The 12,004-nt window shown below is 44.3% G+C and overlaps 3 non-coding genes across 3 annotated transcripts; all 3 read right to left on the reverse strand.

Annotated features, from left to right (window-relative positions):
* Positions 1-1,203: 1,203 nt before the first annotated feature.
* TRNAA-CGC (transfer RNA alanine (anticodon CGC)) lies at positions 1,204-1,276 on the reverse strand. The gene has a single exon. It is a non-coding gene; the product is annotated as a tRNA-Ala (tRNA).
* Positions 1,277-1,659: 383 nt separating this feature from the next.
* On the reverse strand, positions 1,660-1,732 carry TRNAA-CGC (transfer RNA alanine (anticodon CGC)). Its single transcript has one exon. It is a non-coding gene; the product is annotated as a tRNA-Ala (tRNA).
* A 1,295-nt stretch (positions 1,733-3,027) lies between these two features.
* Positions 3,028-3,100, reverse strand: TRNAM-CAU (transfer RNA methionine (anticodon CAU)). The gene has a single exon. It is a non-coding gene; the product is annotated as a tRNA-Met (tRNA).
* Positions 3,101-12,004: the final 8,904 nt, after the last annotated feature.

The raw sequence follows: 12,004 nt of genomic DNA on the forward strand, positions 1-12,004 counted from the left end.
GGGTCGGTGTTCTGCACTACTGGCACCAGGCGACCACCACGAAGTGGACGAGAATTTTAAGACGTCCGCCTTGAGGACGCAGTAATTCCTTCGAGGGATATATTTACACTGGACGCCAAAGAGTTCGTTTAAGCTCGGCTGCTTGACTTCCTGCACTCGCGTTGAGCATGTACTCGAGCCTGCGCTGCTCTTCGAGTAAGGCCGACGGTGCCTGTTCTTTTGAGCTGTCTGAAAAAGTATAGGCAGCGTCGAAGACAAGAATAGTCTGCGCACTGCACACTCATTGTGGCCCATGCACTGTTAATCCTTTTTTTGTTTTCCCTGCATAATTATGTGGCTATAGCATTTCTTAAGCTATCATCGCAGGCCTAGCGACATCCCCGGACGCCTCATTCTAATACTCACGAGACATTTGAAGTTCCGTCAAAAAAAAAAACACCAATGTATGGGTTAGAGTTGCAAAAAAGCATAAACAAATATATATATATATATATATATATATATATATATATATATATATATATATATATATATATATATATATATATATATGTATATATATATATATATATATATATATATATATAATAAGGGAGAGAAGTGTATACCTAAGGGCTCGTATTTCCGTGTTTTAACACAATATTAATGAGATATAACAGACAGTAATGCCAAGGAATGTACAGGGGAAGTTATTAGAACCAATGGAAGTTTAATAAGAAGAAAGAAAAGTGGATGAAAAAATTACCAGCTGTGAGCAGGAATCGAACCTACGACCTTCGAATAACGCGTTCGATGCTCTAACCACTGAGCTATCACAGCAGCCGTCCCTCCATCCACTATTTTTGGGGTTTATATGTGAATTTAGAAGTAGGAGTGACAGTCAGTGCCTTCTATAAGCCAAACAACGAGTGTGAAAACACTCTTATTCGCATGTTTGGCGTCACGTAGCACGTGAACTTATTATGAGCGGGCAGCTGATTAATTGTCCCTCTTATACAACCTAAACACACCAAGTCTGCCAATACGAGACCCTCGTTCAATGAAATAAGGGAGAGAAGTGTATACCTAAGGGCTCGTATTTCCGTGTATTAACACAATATTAATGAGATATAACAGACAGTAATGCCAAGGAATGTACAGGGGAAGTTATTAGAACCAATGGAAGTTTAATAGGAAGAAAGAAAAGTGGATGAAAAAATTACCAGCTGTGAGCAGGAATCGAACCTACGACCTTCGAATAGCGCGTTCGATGCTCTAACCACTGAGCTATCACAGTGGCCGTCCCTCCATCCACTTTTTTGGGGTTTATATGTGAATTTAGAACTAGGAGTGACAGTCAGCGCCATCTATAAGCCAAACAACGAGTGTGAAAACACTCTTATTCGCATGTTTGGCGTCACGTAGCACGTGAACTTATTATGAGCGGGCAGCTGATTAATTGTCCCTCTTATACAACCTAAACACACCAAGTCTGCCAGTACGAGACCCTCGTTCAATGAAATAAGGGAGAGAAGTGTATACCTAAGGGCTCGTATTTCCGTGTATTAACACAATATTAATGAGATATAACAGACAGTAATGCCAAGGAATGTACAGGGGAAGTTATTAGAACCAATGGAAGTTTAATAGGAAGAAAGAAAAGTGGATGAAAAAATTACCAGCTGTGAGCAGGAATCGAACCTACGACCTTCGAATAGCGCGTTCGATGCTCTAACCACTGAGCTATCACAGCAGCCGTCCCTCCATCCACTATTTTTGGGGTTTATATGTGAATTTAGAAGTAGGAGTGACAGTCAGCGCCTTCTATAAGCCAAACAACGAGTGTGAAAACACTCTTATTCGCATGTTTGGCGTCACGTAGCACGTGAACTTATTATGAGCGGGCAGCTGATTAATTGTCCCTCTTATACAACCTAAACACACCAAGTCTGCCAGTACGAGACCCTCGTTCAATGAAATAAGGGAGAGAAGTGTATACCTAAGGGCTCGTATTTCCGTGTATTAACACAATATTAATGAGATATAACAGACAGTAATGCCAAGGAATGTACAGGGGAAGTTATTAGAACCAATGGAAGTTTAATAGGAAGAAAGAAAAGTGGATGAAAAAATTACCAGCTGTGAGCAGGAATCGAACCTACGACCTTCGAATAGCGCGTTCGATGCTCTAACCACTGATCTATCACAGTGGCCGTCCCTCCATCCACTTTTTTGGGGTTTATATGTGAATTTAGAAGTAGAAGTGACAGTCAGCGCCATCTATAAGCCAAACAACGAGTGTGAAAACACTTTTATTCGCATGTTTGGCGTCACGTAGCACGTGAACTTATTATGAGCGGGCAGCTGATTAATTGTCCCTCTTATACAACACAAACACACCAAGTCTGCCAGTACGAGACCCTCGTTCAATGAAATAAGGGAGAGAAGTGTATACCTAAGGGCTCGTATTTCCGTGTTTTAACACAATATAATGAGATATAACAGACAGTAATGCCAAGGAATGTACAGGGGAAGTTATTAGAACCAATGGAAGTTTAATAAGAAGAAAGAAAAGTGGATGAAAAAATTACCAGCTGTGAGCAGGAATCGAACCTACGACCTTCGAATAACGCGTTCGATGCTCTAACCACTGAGCTATCACAGCGGCCGTCCCTCCATGCACTTTTTCTGGGGTTTATATGTGAATTTAGAAGTAGGAATGACAGTCAGCGCCATCTATAAGCCAAACAACGAGTGTGAAAACACTCTTATTCGCATGTTTGGCGTCACGTAGCACGTGAACTTATTATGAGCGGGCAGCTGATTAATTGTCCCTCTTATACAACCTAAACACACCAAGTCTGCCAGTACGAGACCCTCGTTAAATGAAATAAGGGAGAGAAGTGTATACTTAAGGGCTCGTATTTCCGTGTTTTAACACAATATAATGAGATATAACAGACAGTAATGCCAAGGAATGTACAGGGGAAGTTATCAGAACCAATGGAAGTTTAATAAGAAGAAAGAAAAGTGGATGAAAAAATTACCAGCTGTGAGCAGGAATCGAACCTACGACCTTCGAATAATGCGTTCGATGCTCTAACCACTGAGCTATCACAGCGGCCGTCCCTCCATCCACTTTTTTAAAACACGGAAATACGAGCCCTTAGGTATACACTTCTCTCCCTTATTTCATTGAACGAGGGTCTCGTACTGGCAGACTTGGTGTGTTTAGGTTGTATAAGAGGGACAATTAATCAGCTGCCCGCTCATAATAAGTTCACGTGCTACGTGACGCCAAACATGCGAATAAGAGTGTTTTCACACTCGTTGTTCGGCTTATAGATGGCGCTGACTGTTACTCCTACTTCTAAATTCACATATAAACCCCAAAAAAAGTGGATGGAGGGACGGCCGCTGTGATAGCTCAGTGGTTAGAGCATCGAACGCGTTATTCGAAGGTCGTAGGTTCGATTCCTGCTCACAGCTGGTAATATTTTCATCCACTTTTCTTTCTTCTTAGTAAACTTCCATTGGTTCTAATAACTTCCCCTGTACATTCCTTGGCATTACTGTCTGTTATATCTCATTAATATTGTGTTAAAACACGGAAATACGAGCCCTTAAGTATACACTTCTCTCCCTTATTTCATTTAACGAGGGTCTCGTACTGGCAGACTTGGTGTGTTTAAGTTGTATAAGAGGGACAATTAATCAGCTGCCCGCTCATAATAAGTTCACGTGCTACGTGACGCCAAACATGCAAATAAGAGTGTTTTCACACTCGTTGTTTGGCTTATAGATGGCGCTGACTGTCACTCCTCCTTCTAAATTCACATATAAACCCCAAAAAAGTGGATGGAGGGACGGCCGCTGTGATAGCTCAGTGGTTAGAGCATCGAACGCGTTATTCGTAGGTCGTAGGTTCGATTCCTGCACACAGCTGGTAATTTTTCATCCACTTTTCTTTCTTCTTATTAAACTTCCATTGGCTCTAATAAAACTTCCCCTGTACATTCTTTGGCATTACTGTCTGTTATATCTCATTAATATTATATATATATATATATATATATATATATATCAGATGCGGTTGAAGCCGGCTGTGAGAACTCTTTGCTGTACAAATATGTGCAAAGAACAATCGTGTGTGCTACAATTAGAAATGTGGCGAATCCCACGTTCTCGCCATCTATGCAGAGGAAACGCGTTGAAAAATGCAACGTGGCGGGAATATTGCGTGGTGAGAGCGCACAATTGTGCCAGACATCACAAGATGTGGACTGCGTCACGAGTGCGCGTGGTTTCAAGCTTCCCACCCATCACGAATGGTTCAGCCACATGCTAGTATTTATTACCATTGTCATGACCCACTGCGCCAGCACAATGCTCTAGAGGCACGTAACTAGGCAACTCCACATAATGCATGATGAGGATTTACGGTGTTGTGGAGTACTCGCAGCTGTGTAATAGCAGTATACGCGTCCTTTGTATAGGAGAGCTCACAGCGGGCTCTCCGAAGGCCGCTCAGTCAGCTTACGCTGATTGTGCTCTCCGACTCTTTCTTTCTTTCCTTCTTTCTTTCTTTCTTTCTTTCTTTCTTTCTTTCTTTCTTTCTCTCTTTCTTTCTTTTCCCCCTTTTCTTTCTTTGTTTCTTTCTCACCTTTTCTTTCTCTCCTTTTCTTTCTTTCTTTCTTACTTTCTTTTTAATTTCCCTCTTTCTTTCTTTCGATATTCCTAGTCAATCGCGGCGCTCTTTTTGATATTCCGTCTTTACGGCGCTGAAACAAAAACACTCAAACCAGCTTCTGAGATCAGACGCTGCTCACGGACTGTGCCTACGAATAAATGTTTCGCCGGAAATTCTCCGGGAAGCTGGGCGATATTTGTGTGGTTGACATGTACATGCAAATCAACAAATAATGTTCGGGTCGTAACCCGGTGTCTGTGATTGAGCTTTCCGCAGCTGCCCCAGATGGAGTGTCTTCGGTGCGAATATTAGCTGCCGTCCGCTTGCTGCTCACGTAGGTGTACAGTATACGTACAAGCAGTGAACTTATGCCGTCTGTTCGACCTCGCATCTTCGACGTTACATAGAAGTGTGGCCGCTTGGGCTAGTTGGTATGGCATGACGATAGTTATAGCGCGAGAACAAAACGACGACACAGAGACAAGAAGGACACGGAAGACACGAGCGCTCGTGTCTTTCGTGTCCTTCTTGTCTCTGTGTCGTCGTTTTGTTCTCGCGCTATAACTATCGTCGACGTTACAAACGCCAACTTAATTACACGAGCACGCTAAGTGTTGTTACACCTAAAGATGCCACGACTCCCAGCATTCGCTCATAGTTTAAGTTATGCGGGTTAATCCTTGGGTGTTCACAAACAAGCTGCCAACAAAATCTCAGGGCGTTTGCTCGAGAAGTTCATTTATAACGAGCATTTTTTCTGGGCACGCTAGCGGCCCGAGAGTCTCAACAGTTGCGTACTTGACGGAACAAGCCGATATTGCTTCGAGGTGAACTGCACGTGCAATAGAGCTATTAGAGCTTCTTTAGCGCGGCGTCCAGAACAGAAATGTCTGCAGTGGATGAAAATTACGTAAAGGACAACGCTTTTACTCCATAAAGCACGTGATGCCACACACACCACGGCAAAATGGTGGTTGCCGCTGTTGAACGGTCTCGTATGGGGTTTATTTTGCAACTAAATTCTTTTTAGAGTCTATTTTTCAAGCATGTACACGGACGATAGACACTCTACCGATATATTTTGTCGATAACCACAATTTCGTGGGTGACTGTGTCGTGACCCTATTAACACCACACGTATACATGCCACAGCGGTTAGGTTCATCCATGGAGTTCTCTAAAATTAACTAGAGGGGACTCTGGCACTGCAATCGTTCAGCGACCATGGGAATGATGTACACAGATTTGCCTATAGTCTTCATACTTCCGAGTGACAAATAGTGCTTGCGGCTTCGTTCATCGCTGGTTTCGGTTTTGTTTAAAAAAAAAGAATCCTTTTCAATTTTGTAAGTCGATTCGAAATGGTAAGACTTAAAGAATAAGGGGATGAAGCGCAACCGCTGAACATTTGTTGAGTTTTATTTCGTGAGAAAACAGCTTCAAGCCACATGAACACACACGGAGCCAGAAGCAGGCCATAAGTACGAAGATTAGACAAATCTGTGTAGTACCCATCATTCCCATGCTCGCTGAAGCGCCGTGCGTTGCAGCTCCCCTAGGCAATAGCGCCAGAGTTCCCTCTAGTGTATATTAAGAAACTCTATGGATTCATCAAATTTCCTTAGATATTTTAGGGACGAAGCTCCATAGGGGTGTGGGCTTGCCCGCTGTTGTCCTAGCCACCCGTGGTACTGGGAGTGCTCACTAGATGGCGCTGCGGCGCTCGCTCTCACAGCAAAATAGACTTTAAGCGGGTAGACTTAACTAGAAGGAGGTTATCTGATTGGTGGCTAAAGTCAAGGCACGAGTGAAAATTAAACTCTTCACTGCAAAGTACGAATCCTCAAACTCACTTTTTAAGGAAAAAAAATAAATATAGTTTTTGGTTCATTAAGTATTACGGCTTGGTGGCGCTAGCCACCGCCCGATCTAAAGGGTACAGCCATATCCATCCATCCATCCATCCATCCATCCATCCATCCATCCATCCATCCATCCATCCATCCATCCATCCATCCATCCATCCATCCATCCATCATCATCAGCTCGTCCACGGGGCAGCAACTTGATAGCGGCGGGCGCTAGTTCATGGACAAAGTGGCTCAACCGAGCCTTCATGACAGGCGTACCCAATCCGGTGAAATACTGGCAAGGACGCCGCCAGCAGCTCTTTGCCGTGATTCACCAGATGGGCAACCCGCAGGCGTTCCTCACGCTTTCTACCACCGGAAGTACACTTGGAACAGGCTCCTCGAAACTCTGGAACGCATGCGAGTGAGATTCATGGATTTCCGATGTACCTCCAGAGCTTCGCCCACTCGACATCATTCGCTACGTGGATATGCTGTGATGTTTCTTTTTCTTGGGACTTTAAGGTTCGTCTGTAAGAAACGTCCAGCCATATAGGGGCGCCACTTTCTATGAATGCCGGTTCAGCTACGCTGTAGACGTTTTCGCGTAGACTTTTTGTGGGAGCGAATGGGAGAATAGCAGACTTGGGAGATCTGTGTGTGCACTCTTCCTGTGTCCTTTGTCGCCGTCACACCTTAAACTTGACAAAAAAGTAAAAAAACAGTCAAAGCCAGCTTACAATCAGGCTCTGATATTATTGATAATGCCTCAGAAAATAAATTACACATTAAGATGAATATGTTTTCAATAAAGTTACGGTTTCCCTTTGCGTACACGGATTGCACGAATGTGACAAGACCAATTTGCATTTTGAAGCATAATATGCTTTTATCTCCCACGGCCGGTGATCTTCAATTGACCTTGAGCCAGAAGCCAGATCCAGACACCGTTGCGACAATAAATGCGAGATAACTTGGGATGTGAAAAGTTGAGAAAATGCAATTTGTGGTCCTCACACTCCTGTAAAGGACCACACTATACGCTGATTGCTGCACAAAAAAAAAACGTGCAAAAATTATCGCTTTGGAGAGTCACGACATCATTCTCGTTATGGTTTCTAGTACGCTGAAGTCTTTTCTTCTGGTATATATATATATATATATATATATATATATATATATATATATATATATATATATATATATTGTTCTGACACGTTACAGTTTCGATTTTTGAGACGCAATAGTGAGTAATTTGGACTTGAGCTGGTCACGTAGCACGTAGCCAGGATAACCGCTGGTCGTTAATGGTAACTGAATGTATTCCCAGGGTATATAGGCAAACGCACGAAGGGGAGACAGAAATTCAAGTGGGCCAATGAGATTAAAAAGTTCGCAGCTATAACGTGGCGGCAGAAAGCACAAGACCGGGTCGACTGGCGGATTATCGGGGAGGCCTTTGTCCGGCAGCGGTCGTATACAGGCTGATGATGATGATAAGTGTGTATTTTAGGTTGTTCTTAACGATTACATTTGTAAGGTGCACTAAACTAATCAACAAATCAGTGCATCTCGTTTTCCTTACATATACTCCGGATTTTAACTGTATACTCTCCCCCTCCCCCCAGTTTTCCTGGTTGTCTTTGTATCCGCCTTAGTGCTACACTCTTCGTAGCATATACTGTTTTTACCCCCTATTGTTTTAAGCAGCAAGGACGATGCCTTCTTCTGGTGGTCACTGTGACGTTAATGTATACGATTACGAGAACAATCGGGATGGTAACGTATCTTTTTATGCGTGACTTGCTCGAAATGAACAATGAAAAGGGCACAAAAGTATGAAGAAACGACATAAGTAAAGAGGAAAAAACTCCATCTTGCTTATATATTTTCGCTTTGGTATCGAAACATCGTGTAGCGTGGCTCAATTGAGGTGGATTTTGACAGCGACTCTCAAACAGCGTTGCGCAAGTAAGCGAATGCATGACGCTTTTGTGTCCTATATCTATTCTTTGAAACATCCTAGCTGACACAAGAAACATCTTCAGAACTTAAGAACCTAGTAGAAACCTTCACCTTCTGACTGGCTCTCATATACATACGCTAGAGTGAGCTTCGCTTCGTAGAGAGCGAGATGGTGAATACAGAGGAAAGGTAGGAGTAATAACCATAATATAAATCCAGCTTGTAACCTCACACCGGAGAATCGGTGAAGGAAAACGAAAATTGGTGGATCCCACGTACAGTGGGAATCGATCATATGCGAAGCACGAATGAGGAAAGTTGATATGTCACTTTAACATAAGCACAACGTTACGAGGTGGAGGTACATGATGCCGTACATGACTTCCGCGTCATAATTATCATGTTTGGATGTGTCGTTTACCTTCGTCATCTATTCACATCACGTGATACCAAATTTAGTATATGCGGAGCTAGCGAAGCGGCTGCGAGCACGCTATGAGCGTGGTATGTTGTCATGTTCTTACATGACACGCGTGTCAAGATTATCATGTTTGCACCAGTCATATACTTTTGTCATCCATAGACATCACGTAAGGCAGAGTTTGGTGTATGTGGAGCTAGCAAAACAGCCGTGAGGGCATCATGAAGGGCCCAATATATTCCAACGTAGCGCTGACGCGTACGCACGCTGGGCACAGTGACGCTACGTTAGCAAAACGCGAGCGCTCTATAATAGTCTGACGCCAGGCGCAACCGGCGCGATCAGTGTCCGTCGGCTTGGCCCGACGGCAACTGGCGCGAATTGCGACATGCTGCTTTTCGCACCGATGCGTTACCCAGACATATAGTGAACTAGAATATCATATTCTACTTCACTTTACCCAGAAGACACTACGTCTTCCTCTTTCCACGACTGTGGGACGCCTGACGCACTAAAATGCGCATGCGTCAAAGCAACGCAGCGCGACACGCGCTTGCGAGTATACGGCAGGACCGGTGCCTGGCATGGCAATGCCGGCGTGACTCGACGAAATGAACGCCAGTGAGCACGCGCACCGCGTCCCGTCGAAATGTATTGGCGCCTTGACTGTATCACGTAGTCATGTTCTGACATGACACGCATCTAATTTAATCACGTTTGCACCAGCCATATACGTTCGTCGTCCATTGACGTCGCGTAATACCGAATTTCACATATGTAAGGCTAGCGAAACGGCCACGAGCGCATGATCAGTGTGCCATGTAGCCATGTTGTTACATGACACACATGCCGTGATTATCATGTTTGTATATGTCATTTACCTATGTCGTCCGTTCGCGTCGCATAATACCGGGTTTTGTACATGGGAAGCTATCGAAACGCCCGCGAGCACATCATGAGCGTAGCATGTAGTCATGTTGTTACATGACGCGCATCTCATATTTATCATGTTTGTACCAGTATCGTGCCTTCGTCATCCATTCACGTTTCGTAATACCAACTGTGGTATAAGTGAAGTTAGTGAAACGGCCACCAGCGCATCATGAGCGTGGCAAGTAGTCATGTTGTTACATGACAGACATCTCATCATTATCCTGTTTGCACCGGTCACATACCTTCGTCATTCATTCAAGTACCGTAATACCGAATTTGGTATATGTGACGCTAGCTAAACGCCCGCAAGCGCATCATGAGCTTGGCATGTAGTCATGTTGTTACATGACACGCATGTGATAATTTTCATGCTAGGGTCTGTCGCTTGTGTTCGCCATGCAATCATATCATACCATACCGGTTTTGCAATACCATATGAACGAAACCACTGCAAGAGCTGCAGGACCATGAAATGTAAATCATGACATTCATGACCTACATATCACGATTTTTATGTTATGGCAAGTCAAATATGTCCTTCATACGGTCATGTTAGGTCATACCAAGTTTGGTGTCGATACCATTATCCAAATGGCCAGGAGAGCTAAAAGTAGTAGGTGGCTAGATAGATAGATAGATAGATAGATAGATAGATAGATAGATAGATAGATAGATAGATAGATAGATAGATAGATAGATAGATAGATAGATAGATAGACTCTAAAAATATCGAGCAAAAAAGGTGTCTTTTTGTACCACAACAATAATCGTCATCAGGCTTGCGTACGCTTCCTTTCTTGAAAACTCGGTGCTGGCCACTTCCCTATCGAGAATGCAATGTAACCCTGAAAATGGGCATGTCGATCGTGACCGGAATGTATTGGGCGCGGGGCGATAAGCGCAAGGATGGAACGCAATATAGATGACGATTATTGTTGTGGGACAAAAAGGCCCCCTTTTTACTCGCTCTTTCTTTTTAGAGTGTAGACGCAAAGCCACCGAAGTTCGCTAAGAAAGGCTGCGCATTTAAAAGTCATGTATTTAGAGTGCAGACCAGGCAGCAACAAATACACGATCACAGTTCTTTACAGCCCCCGCATAACATCGCAGCACGCGTCATTTGTGTACAGCAAAGATGGGCTTGGCTAATTACTTATATTCTAAAGCAGCAAAACATTATGTACCTGGCTACGTAGGGTACTGTACCGTCCATGTAAGTTATTCTTATACTGCGGAAGTCGCGGTGGCGTTCAAAGCCTGACTCGATTGAAAGCATCTAATTCAATGCAGAAATTCGTACTGGAGTAACTAAATCCTCGCGCAGACGCGAAGTAAACGAACGGCAACCGCAGACTCACACCTTTCCCTGTCCTCACTTTATTCACCTCACGTACTCCTTTCTCGACTCGTTCTTTTACTATAAATAATGCTTCGAAACGAAGGGAAACCTCCCCTGTCCCTCCGAAAAGTATTAAATAACGAGGAGCAGAGGAAGGCTGCCATGCGCAGCCTAAAACCTGACGTGCAGGAGACCATACTGGCTTGAGATGAGCGAGTTTTGGTGGACTACCATGCGTAGCAACTCGTCGCCTCCCTTTTTTAGATGCGGAGCATCTTATACTCGCGCCTTGTAGTGCGCCGTCCGCGCCGTCCGCACCGCTTCTCGAACATTCGACAGCTGACGCGCGCGCATGCGCCGTCGCGCCGTCGCCCACTCTTCCACCATCTGTGCATCCCTTCCTCCTCTACACACCGCGCGCGCTTCACTCCTCCACCATCTGTGCACCCTTCCTCCTCTACACACCGCGTTCGACATCTACAATTCTCCTGATTCTCCAGTGGACGCGCATGTGGCGTCGCGCTTCGAGAACATTCAACAGCTGACAGTGCATGCGCCGTCGTGCTGTATATAAACTCAAGGTCGGCGCTCGCTCGCTCAGTTGCCGCTCGTCGGTTGGTTTGTACGGCGCGTCGACGTCCAAGGTCGCGGTGAAATGAATTCCAACGAATCCACAAACACAATGATCGACGTCCCTTCGACCAGCGCCGCCCTTTCGCATACGTGTGTACGTGTTCACTCATTTAACACCCCCTCCTACAACCACGTTAACCAATTTAGCCATCGACCCAAGTAAGTCGCAATTTAACACCCCATTTCACAACCAC

This window comes from Rhipicephalus microplus, chromosome 6, assembly GCF_043290135.1.
Source record: "Rhipicephalus microplus isolate Deutch F79 chromosome 6, USDA_Rmic, whole genome shotgun sequence".
In the NCBI taxonomy this organism is placed as follows: domain Eukaryota; kingdom Metazoa; phylum Arthropoda; class Arachnida; order Ixodida; family Ixodidae; genus Rhipicephalus; species Rhipicephalus microplus.